Here is a 10,903-nt window from a genome sequence, read left to right as displayed (position 1 = left end):
TAAATTTCACTTCCATTTTGATTTAGGTATAATCAACATTTATTGGGGAAGACATAACAAGAAGGCTCCATTTTGATTTTTATTACTATGAAGATCTTAAGGGGTTAACAATCTTCCTAAAAGCTGTTTATGATAGTTTGAGGGGTGCAGATTTGGAAATGGGTTGATTATATAGGGGGTTTTAATGCTAAATATTTAAAATTTTATTCAAAACAGTAATTATCCCCTAAATAGTCAATTCGGAAAATTCGGAAAATCGATATTCGATTTGTAGGCCGCGTGACATCAAAATCCAGACATTTCAAAAATGAAAATGTAAAGTAGACATATGGGAAATGTTATTCAGCAACTTATTTAGGTGGTAAATCTATCTGCCTGAAAGCGTGATGATTTTGTATTTTGAAAATGGAATTTTTTCTTTTTTGTGAATAAACTCAAAACTTATCTGCCAAAATTTACCACTAAAATGAAGTACAACATGTGGAGAAAAAACAATCTCAGAATCGCTTTGATAAGTAACAGTGTTCAAACTGTATAACCATATAAAGCGACGCACGTCAGAATCCAAAAAATGGGGCTGAGCCTTAAGCTACAAAATGGCTGCGTCCTTAAAGGGCACCTACCACCCCGATTCTACCTATAAAGGTAGAAGGGGTGGTAGGTGGATGAATGGGATGTGAGGATAGCCCTTTTTTGGGCTAATCCTCACGTCCCGGGTGTCTTTTAGAAAACTTTATTGCAGGTATATGCAAATAATTTTATGCGGCTACTCCACGCCCCAGTAGCCACGTTTCTCCGCCTACCAGGTAATCTTCGGCGCGCAGCTCCTCGTATCCCGGCATCGCCCGACATCTGCGGCCTTCTGCGCATGCGCATTCTGGCCCCGGAGCCACGGCCGCGCAGCCGAGGACCTGCGTTCTGCGCATGTGCAGAACGCAGGGGACCAGGACGAAGGCGCGCAGCTACCAGGAGCTGCGCGCCGAAGATTACCTGGTAGGCGGAGTGACGTGGCTACTGGGGCGTGGAGTAGCCGCGACTAGTAGCCTCATGTCCGGCTACTCCACGTCCCAGTAGCCGCATAAAAAATGTGCATATACCTGCAATAAAGTTTTCTAAAAGACATCCGGGACGTGAGGATTAGCCCAAAAAAGGGCTATCCTCACGTCCCATTCATCCACCTACCACCCCTTCTACCTTTATAGGTAGAATCGGGGTGGTGGGTTCCCTTTAATGGGTTAATAAATTAGCAAAAATATAAACATTTCAGTTTTTTCTGTCAAGATGGGGAGCAGAGTGTACGATACTGATCAGAATTAAAGAACTTTTTTGCTTCTTACCAATTGGCTGCAATGAAACTAAGAGTAAAAAATGTAAAGGGGTCTGAATACTTTCCCTACCCACTGCATATCAAAAAATAGTGATTTCATGATAATAGAAAAAGCATGATATTAATCTAAATGTGAATATGATACAAAACAACAATTGATGCACATTTGTGCAAAGGAAATAAAAGCATGTGTGTGTTACAAATGTGACATGTGTCCCACGTTCTTCATGAGTCTGGGGCTCCCTGCACTGCTCCGACAGAGTGCACCAACTTTTTTTGGTGCACCTTTAACAAGGGCGAGTAACACATTTCTGTCTGACTTTGCATGATAAATGTGGCGCACGGTGCGACTGAATAAAAATGAAATAGACCTTTACCAAAATATGCAAACATATGTACGTCATCAATACGTTGCCCTTCATCGGGTTCAGCTAAAGATGCAGAGGGTGCATGTACTTCTGGAAATACAAGTCCCGTCTCCCTGCAGCTCCTTCTCCATTCTGCCTTTAGCTAACAGGCTGGAGGGCATCACACTTCAAACTGTTATATCTTCTGAAACACAGTTCTGGTGTCATTTTAAATAGGTGAATCGCCCCTTTAAAGGGGTTTTCCTCCGAAACAGGATAGAACCTAACTTGCTGATCGGTGGGGGTCTCAGTGATGAAACCCACGAACTAGAGGTCCGATTTGGTCCAAGGTACCCTGCCGCAATCTCTGTAAGCTCTGCAGAGATAAATGAAGCAGAACAAACATGCGCGACCGTCTGCTCCATTAATCTCAGGGAGCGACGAGGGGTCTGACGGAGGTACCTGAAACCCCATTCGACCCCTCATTCTCGTGAACTGTGGGAGTCTCATCACTTAGACCCCCACCCGATCAGCAAGTTAAGTCCTATCCTGTGGAAAACCCCTCTAATATCTCATCATGATTGTGTCTCTAGGTGAAGCAGAGAAATCCTCTGATAAAGTTGGGAATGGAGAGATATACAGACAGTCCCCGGATTACATACAAGTTAGGTTCTGAAGGTTTGTTCCTAAGTTGAATTTGTATGTAAGTCGAAACTGTATATTTCATAATTGTAAATCCAGACAATTTTTTTTTTTTGCACCAGTGACAATTGGAGTTTTACATTTTTTTTTGCTATAATTGGACCAAGGATTTATAAATAAAGTTTCATTACAGACACCTTACAACTGATCATTGCAGCCTGGGACTATAGTAAAGCATCCAGAGAGCTTCACTAGATGTCACAGTGGGCAGAGGGGTCCTTCTTTAACTAGGGGTCATCTGTAAGTAGGGTGTCCTTAAGTAGGGGACCGCCTGTATAGAAGAAAAATCAAATTTTTGACTGCAACTTTGACAGTTTGCTATCAATCCCATGATGCATCAGAACAGAACCACATGGCCATTTAGAGTTCGAACCATCTCAGATAACTAGGGATGGACTATGATTATCGTCTCCATGTATAATCCTGATCGGGTTCTATCTCTGGATACCTGTCCCAAACAAACAGTTGCTGCCAAGGATTGGACATTACTGCTCTCCATATCTGTCTGTGTAGCAGTAGGCCCTATTGTAAAACTCTGCTGTCATTTCCAGGAGGGAATAATGGAGGAACAGCATGATGTAGCATTGCTGAGAACATTGATGTCATGACTATCACAAGGATTTAGTAAGATAAATGACCCATCCTCTCAAGAAAGCTCAAACATTTATTGATGTTTACATGGGGGAGATTTATCAGAAGTTTCTGAGGTAAAACTGTTCTAGTTGCCCATGAAAACCAATCAGAGCTCAGCTTTCATTTCATAAACAGCTGTGGGAAAATGAAAGCTGAGCTCGGATTGGTTGCTATGGGCAACTGAATCAGTTATGCTCCCAGACACTTCTGATAAATCTCCCCCAATGTTTTTGTTTTGCTGTAAGTTTTTGCTAAAAGGCCATAAACCTAAAAGTGTGCAAAAATAGATTCTGACACTAGATTTCTGTCATAATATCCCTCTGTGCTCCTAGTAATTATACCGATCTGAGACCAAAAAATCTCTCAAGATCAGAAGGCAGAAACAAAGGTGGTCCCTCTGCCACCTGGTGACTATTAGTGGTACTGCAACTCCATTTCTCTTTATATGGTGTACTGTACATTTTTTTATTGGCAGTATTTTTTTTTCAGAAAACACATTGGGGCACATTTACTAAGGGTCCGTGGACCACATTTCCGTCGAGTTTCCCAACTACTTCCGATTTGAGCCGCATTTAACCTCATTCATCGCACAACGCACCTTAGGGATCGTGACAGGACCGGGTAAGTAAATGTGCCCCAATGTGTGCAACCAAGTACAAGAATTTTATTTTGCTGTAGAAAATTCATCATTAAATGCCTTGAAATTTAAAGGGGACAATTCCTAAATGGTAAAAAATAAATTATATTAATTTTAGGAAGCCAGTGTCTTCTCTCTGTAACACAGAAAATGTCCACACCCTGCACCAGGCACTGCCTAATATGTCTATGTACATAAAAGCCCTGGCAGACACTGTTAGGTCCTATGCTGCCACTGCTACTCAATGCTGCTCTGACATTACTGTAGGGCCAGTGAGGGGTCAGGTGGTTCCTTTCTACTAAACTGTAGAGTGTGAGCTCTTATGGACAGGGTCCTCTCTCCTGTAGAGTGTAAGCTCTTATGGGCAGGATCCTCTCTCCTGTAGAGTGTAAGCTCTTATGGGCAGGATCCTCTCTCCTGTAGAGTGTAAGCTCTTATGGGCAGGATCCTCTCTCCTGTAGAGTGTAAGCTTTTATGGACAGGGTCCTCTCTCCTGTAGAGTGTAAGCTCTTATGGGCAGGGTCCTCTCTCCTGTAGAGTGTAAGCTCTTATGGGCAGTGTCCTCTCTCCTGTAGAGTATAAGCTCTTATGGTCAGGGTCCTCTCTCCTGTAGAGTGTAAGCTCTTATGGGAAGGGTCCTCTCTCCTGTAGAGTGTAAGCTCTTATGTGCAGGGTCCTCTCTCCTGTAGAGTGTAAGCTCTTATGTGCAGGGTCCTCTCTCCTGTAGAGTGTAAGCTCTTATGGGCAGGGTCCTCTCTCCTGTAGAATGTAAGCTCTTATGGTCAGGGTCCTCTCTCCTCTACAGTGGAAGCTCTTATGGACAGGGTCCTCTATCCTGTAGAGTGTAAGCTCTTATGGGCAGGGTCCTCTCTCCTGTAGAGTATAAGCTCTTATGTGCCGGGTCCTCTCTCCCGTACAGTGTAAGCTCTTATGGACAGGGTCCTCTCTCTTCTAGAGTATAAGCTCTTATGGACAGTGTCCTCTCTCCTCCAGAGTGTAAGCTCTTATGGGCAGGGTCCTCTCTCCTGTAGAGTGTAAGCTCTTATGGGTAGGGTCCTCTCTCTTGTAGAGTGTAAGCTGTTATGGGCAGGGTCCTCTCTTCTGTAGAGTTTAAGCTCTTATGGTCAGGGTCCTCTCTCCTATAGAGTGTAAGCTCTTATGGACAGGATCCTCTCTCCTGTAGAGTGTAAACTTTTATGGGCAGGGTCCTGTCTCCTGTAGAGTGTAAGCTCTTATGGGCAGGGTCCTCTCTCCTGTAGAGTTTAAGCTCTTATGGGCAGGATCCTCTCTCCTGTAGAGTGTAAGCTCTTATGGGCAGGGTCCTCTCTCCTGTAGAGTGTGAGCTCTTATGGGCAGGATCCTCTCTCCTGTAGAGTGTAAGCTCTTATGGGCAGGGTCCTCTCTCCTGTAGAGTGTAAGCTCTTATGGGCAGGATCCTCTCTCCTGCAGAGTGTAAGCTCTTATGGGCAGGGTCCTCTCTCCTGTAGAGTGTAAGCTCTTATGGGCAGGGTCCTCTCTCCTGTAGAGTGTAAGCTCTTATGGGCAGGGTCCTATCTCCTGTATAGTGTAAGCTCTTATGGGCATGGTCCTCTCTCTTGTAGAATGTAAGCTTTTATGGACAGGATCCTCTCTTGTAGAGTGTAAGGTCTTATGGGCAGGGTCATCTATCCTGTAGAGTGTAAGCTCTTATGGACAGGATCCTCTCTCCTGTAGAGTGTAAGCTCTTATGGGCAGGGTCCTCACTCCTATAGAGTGTAAGCTTATATGGTTAGGGTCCTCTCTTCTGTAGAGTATAAGCTTGTATCGTTAGGGTTCTCTCTTCTGTAGAGTGTAAACTGTTATGGGCAGGGTCCTCTATCCTGTAGAGTATAAGCTCTTATGGACAGGGTCCTCTCTCCTGTAGAGTGTAAGCTCTTATGGGCAGGGTTCTCTCTCCGGTAGAGTGTAAGCTCTTATGGGCAGGGTCCTCACTCCTATAGAGTGTAAGCTTATATGGTTAGGGTCCTCTCTCCTGTAGAGTGTAAGCTCTTATTGGCGGCATCCTCTCTCTATAGAGTGTAAGCTCATATGGGCAGGATTCCCTCTCCTGTAGAGTGTAAGCTCTTATGGTCAGGGTCCTCTCTACTGTAGAGTGTAAGCTCTTATGGTCAGGGTCCTCTCTCTCCTGTAGAGTGCAAGCTCTTATGGGCAGTGTCCTCTCTCCTGTAGAGTATAAGCTCTTATGGGCAGGGTCCTCTCTCCTGTAGAGTGTAAGTTCTTATGGACAGGGTCCTCTCTCCTGTAGAGTGTAAGCTCTTATGGGCAGCATCCTCTCTCCTATAGAGTGTAAGCTCATATGGGCAGGATCCCCTCTCCTGTAGAGTGTAAGCTCTTATGGACAGGGTCCTCTCTCCTGTAGAGTGTAAGCTCTTATGGGCAGGGTCCTCTCTCCTGTAGAGTGTAAGTTCTTATGGACAGGGTCCTCTCTCCTGTAGAGTGTAAGCTCTTATGGGCAGCATCCTCTCTCCTATAGAGTGTAAGCTCATATGGGCAGGATCCCCTCTCCTGTAGAGTGTAAGCTGTTATGGTCAGGGTCCTCTCTCCTGTAGACTGTAAGCTCTTATGGTCAGGGTCCTCTCTCCCGTAGAGTGTAAGCTCTTATGGGCAGTGTCCTCTCACCTTTAGAGTATAAGCTCTTATGGGCAGTGTCCTCTCACCTGTAGAGTGTAAGCTCTTATGGTCAGGGTCCTCTCTCCTGTAGAGTAAAAGCTCTTATGGTCAGGGTCCTCTCTTATGGGCAGTGTCCTCTCTCCTGTAGAGTGTAAGCTCTTATGGGCAGGGTACTCTCTCCTGTAGAGTGTAAGCTATTATGGGCAGCGTCCTCTCTCCTGTAGAGTGTAAGCTCTTATAGGCAGGATCCTCTCTCCTGTAGAGTGTAAGCTCTTATGGGCAGTGTCCTCTCTCCTGTAGAGTATAAGCTCTTATGTGCCGGGTCCTCTCTCCTGTAGAGTGTAAGCTCTTATGGGCAGGGTCCTCTCTCCTGTAGAGTGTAAGCTCTTATGGGCAGGATCCTCTCTCCTGTAGAGTGTAAGCTCTTATGGCCAGGATCCTCTCTCTTGTAGAGTGTAAGCTCTTATGGGCAGGGTCCTCTCTCCTGTATAGTGTAAGCTATTATGGGCAGGGTCCTTTCTCCTGTAGAGTGTAAGCTCTTATGGGCAGGGTCCTCTCTCCTGTATATATGTAAGCTATTATGGGCAGGGTCCTCTCTCCTGTATAGTGTAAGCTATTATGGGCAGGGTCCTCTCTCCTGTAGAGTGTAAGCTCTTATGGGCAGGGTCCTGTCTCCTGTATATATGTAAGCTATTATGGGCAGGGTCCTCTCTCCTGTATAGTGTAAGCTATTATGGGCAGGGTCCTCTCTCCTGTAGAGTGTAAGCTCTTATGGGAAGGACTTTCTCTCCTGTAGAGTGTAAGTGGCCAGGATCCTCTCTCTTGTAGAGTGTAAGCTCTTATGGGCAGGGTCCTCTCTCCTGTATAGTGTAAGCTGTTATGGGCAGGGTCCTCTCTCCTGTAGAGTGTAAGCTCTTATGGGCAGGGTCCTCTCTCCTGTATAGTGTAAGCTATTATGGGCAGGGTCCTCTCTCCTGTATAGTGTAAGCTATTATGGGCAGGGTCCTCTCTCCTGTAGAGTGTAAGTTCTTATGGGCAGGATCCTCTCTCCTGTAGAGTGTAAGCTCTTATGGGCAGGGTCCTCTCTTCTGTAGAGTGTAAGCTCTTATGGGCAGGATCCTCTCTCCTGTAGAGTGTAAGCACTTATGGTCAGGGTCCTTTCTCTTGTAGAGTGTAAGCTCTTATGGGCAGGGTCCTCTCTCCTGTAGAGTGTAAGCTCTTATGGCCAGGATCCTCTCTCCTGTATAGTGTAAGCTGTTATGGGCAGGGTCCTCTCTCCTGTATAGTGTAAGCTATTATGGGCAGGGTCCTCTCTCCTGTATAGTGTAAGCTCTTATGGGCAGGGTCCTCTCTCCTGTAGAGTGTAAGCTCTTATGGGCAGTGTCCTCTCTCCTGTAGAGTATAAGCTCTTATGGTCAGTGTCCTCTCTCCTGTAGAGTGTAAGCTCTTATGGACAGGGTCCTCTCTCCTGTAGAGTTCAAGCTCTTATGGGCAGTGTCCTCTCTCCTGTAGAGTGTAAGCACTTATGGTCAGTGTCCTCTCTCCTGTAGAGTATAAGCTCTTATGGTCAGTGTCCTCTCTCCTGTAGTGTGTAAGCTCTTATAGTCAGGATCCTCTCTCCTGTAGAGTGTAAGCTCTTATGGGCAGGGTCCTCTGTCCTGTAGAGTGTAAGCTCTTATGGGCAGGGTCCTCTCTCCTGTAGAGTGTAAGCTCTTATGGGCAGGGTCCTCTCTACTGTAGAGTGTAAGCTCTTATGGGTAGGGTCCTCTGTCCTGTAGAGTGTAAGCTGTTATGGGCAGGGTCCTCTCTCCTGTAGAGTGTAAGCTCTTATGGGCAGGGTCCTCTCTCCTGTAGAGTGTAAGCTGTTATGGGCAGGATCCTCTCTCCTGTAGAGTGTAAGCTGTTATGGGCAGGATCCTCTCTCCTGTAGAGTGTAAGCTGTTATGGGCAGGATCCTCTCTCCTGTAGAGTGTAAGCTGTTATGGGCAGGGTCCTCTCTCCTGTTCAATGTAAGCTGTTATGCACAACTATACATATGTCCTATTTCTTGATATGTCAGCCTGGATAAAATGCATACATTTTTTTTTTAGAAATATGCATTCAATCAAATACTGATAACATACTACTTCCCATACTACTCTGTGATGTTCTGGCTACTACTCTCTTTCCTCTACATCCTGTACTGTTTTGGAAGCTGCTGCATTGGTAATTGCTTGTTCCTCCACCAGGTAAATGATGGGTGTGATGAGCAGACAAGTTTCCAGTCTGGTGCCTGTGCTCATGAAGAGATGAAGGAGAATTATATTGTGTTCTCAGACAGGTTTAGGTAAGATCTGCACATATATACCACACTGGGTTATTTAACATGTGTAGCTGTGCATTAGCAGGATATGAGTGTCCATAGTCGCTGAGTAAGCTTCATCTTCAAACGCAAGGATCAGAATAATTTGGAAAATCTTGCATAAGTTATGTATAAGAGTTCCCCTGTTATTGTCACATATAGAAGTCATATAGAAGTATAAGAGGTCACTTACAGTCATATAAGAGTACAAGACTGCAATCTCAGGTTGGTGTTCTGCTACAGCTGAGGTGTGTATTATGATGTTCTGCAGCAGACAAGGTGTGTATTATTGTATTATGGGGTTCAGTAGAAGCTGCGGTGTGTAGCATGAGTCTCTGCAGCAGCTGAGATTTGTATTATGAGGTTCTGCAGTATCCAAGCTGTATATAACCATGATCTGCAGAAGCTGAGCTGTTGTATGAATCTCAGTGGCTGAGGTTTGTATTATGATTTTCTACAGCAATTGTTGTGTGTATTATGAGGTTCTGCAGTAGCTGAGATGTGCAGCAGCTTAGGTATGTATGATGTTCTGCAGCAGGTCAGCATGATTAACTCCACTATGAGTTGTGTATCATCATGTTCTACAGCAGCTGAGGTGTGTATTATAATGCTCTGCAGCAGCTGAGGTATGTATTATAATGCTCTGCAGAAGCTGATGTGTGTATTATGAGGTTCTGAAGCAGCTGATGTGTGTAGTATGGATCTCTGCAGCAGCCGAGATGTGTATTATGAGGTTCTGCAGCACCCAAGGTGTTTATTACAATGTTCTGCAGCAGTGTAGTATGAATCTCAGAAGCTGAGGTGTGTATTATGATTTTCTGCAGCAGGTTAGGTGTGTATGATGTTCTGCAGCAGCTGAGGTGTGTATTATGATTTTCTGCAGCAGGTTAGGTGTGTATGATGTTCTGCAGCAGCTTAGGTGCGTATAATGTTCTGCAACAGCTGAAATGTTTATTATAATTTTCTGCAGCATCTGAGCTGTGTGTTATGATGTTCTACAGCAGGTTAGGTATGTATGATGTTCTGCAGCAGCTGAAGTGTGTATTATGATGTTCTGCAGCAGCTCAGGTGTGTATTATGATGTTTTGCAGCAGCACAGGCCTGTATGATGTTCTGCAGCAGCTGAGGTGTGTATTAGGATTTTCTGCAACAGCTGAGGTGTGTATTATTATGTTCTTCAGCAGCTTAGGCATGTATGATGTTCTGCAGCATCTGAGGTGTGTATTATGATGCTCTGCAGCAGCTTAGGCATGTATGATGTTCTACAGCAGCTCAGGTGTGTATGATGTTCTGCAGCAGCTTAGGTGCGTATAATGTTCTGCAACAGCTGAGATGTGTATTATGTTGTTCTGCAGCAGCTTAGGCTTGTATGATGTTCTTCAGCAGCTGAGGTGTGTATAATGATGTTCTGCAGCAGCTTAGGCATGTATGGTGTTCTACAACAGCTCAGGTGTGTATTATGATGTTCTCCAGCAGCTGAAGTGTGTATAATGATGTTCTGCAGCAGCTTAGGCGTGTATGATGTTCTGCAGCAGCTGAAGTGTGTATTATGATGTTCTGCAGCAGCTTAGGCATGTATGATGTTCTGCAGCAGGTGAGGTGTGTATTATGATATTCTGCAGCAGCTTACGTGTGTATGATGTTTTCCAGCAGGTCGGCATGGCCTTACTCCATCTATATTGGTGCCTTCCCATGTGGCAGGTGCATCTGCTACTTATATCTGGTAAATTCCGGACACATACTAGTCACAATTATTTATTCGTTGTATCCATTGAGGCAGCATTGCCCAGACCATGTGCTGTATCCAGATCGTATGTAATGTCTGCAGGGGCACAGATAAGGAAAATATCATTGTATATACGTGAAGAAGTAAAAATCAAAGCACCAGAGCAAGGAGCGGGGCCGGTAATGCACAAGCCCTATCGCTGCCGCCATCAGTCGCGCCTGGGATGAGGCTCGTGTACAGTAACAGATTACTTTAGGGAATTGTAATGGAATTTCACTGCTCACAGCTGATGCCTATTGGTAAAATACTTACAGGTTCAGCAGCCCATGAGATATGTGACGTGCACAATCACCCGTCACCAGGAGCACAAACAAATGAAGCAATAAGTAATGTCAGCTGGACAGAACCACGAAGAGAAACCCAACTACCAAAAGTAAACTGATTAGAACAATAATCCACTTTATTAAATGTTGTTATCCTCTGAAAATCAGCAGAATCTGCAGCTATAATCTTTTTAATTGGACTGCAGCACCCCCCACAG

At 44.9% G+C, this 10,903-nt stretch overlaps 1 long non-coding RNA gene across 1 annotated transcript; it reads left to right on the top strand.

Annotated features, from left to right (window-relative positions):
* Window positions 1-3,182: 3,182 nt before the first annotated feature.
* LOC140117467 (uncharacterized) lies at window positions 3,183-10,903 on the top strand. The gene is made up of 4 exons (XR_011853026.1): window positions 3,183-3,249; window positions 3,499-3,630; window positions 8,524-8,621; window positions 10,677-10,903. It is a non-coding gene; the product is annotated as an uncharacterized lncRNA (long non-coding RNA).

The sequence above is a fragment of the Engystomops pustulosus genome, chromosome 2 (assembly GCF_040894005.1).
Source record: "Engystomops pustulosus chromosome 2, aEngPut4.maternal, whole genome shotgun sequence".
In the NCBI taxonomy this organism is placed as follows: domain Eukaryota; kingdom Metazoa; phylum Chordata; class Amphibia; order Anura; family Leptodactylidae; genus Engystomops; species Engystomops pustulosus.
This window is presented reverse-complemented; position numbering and strand designations above follow the sequence as displayed.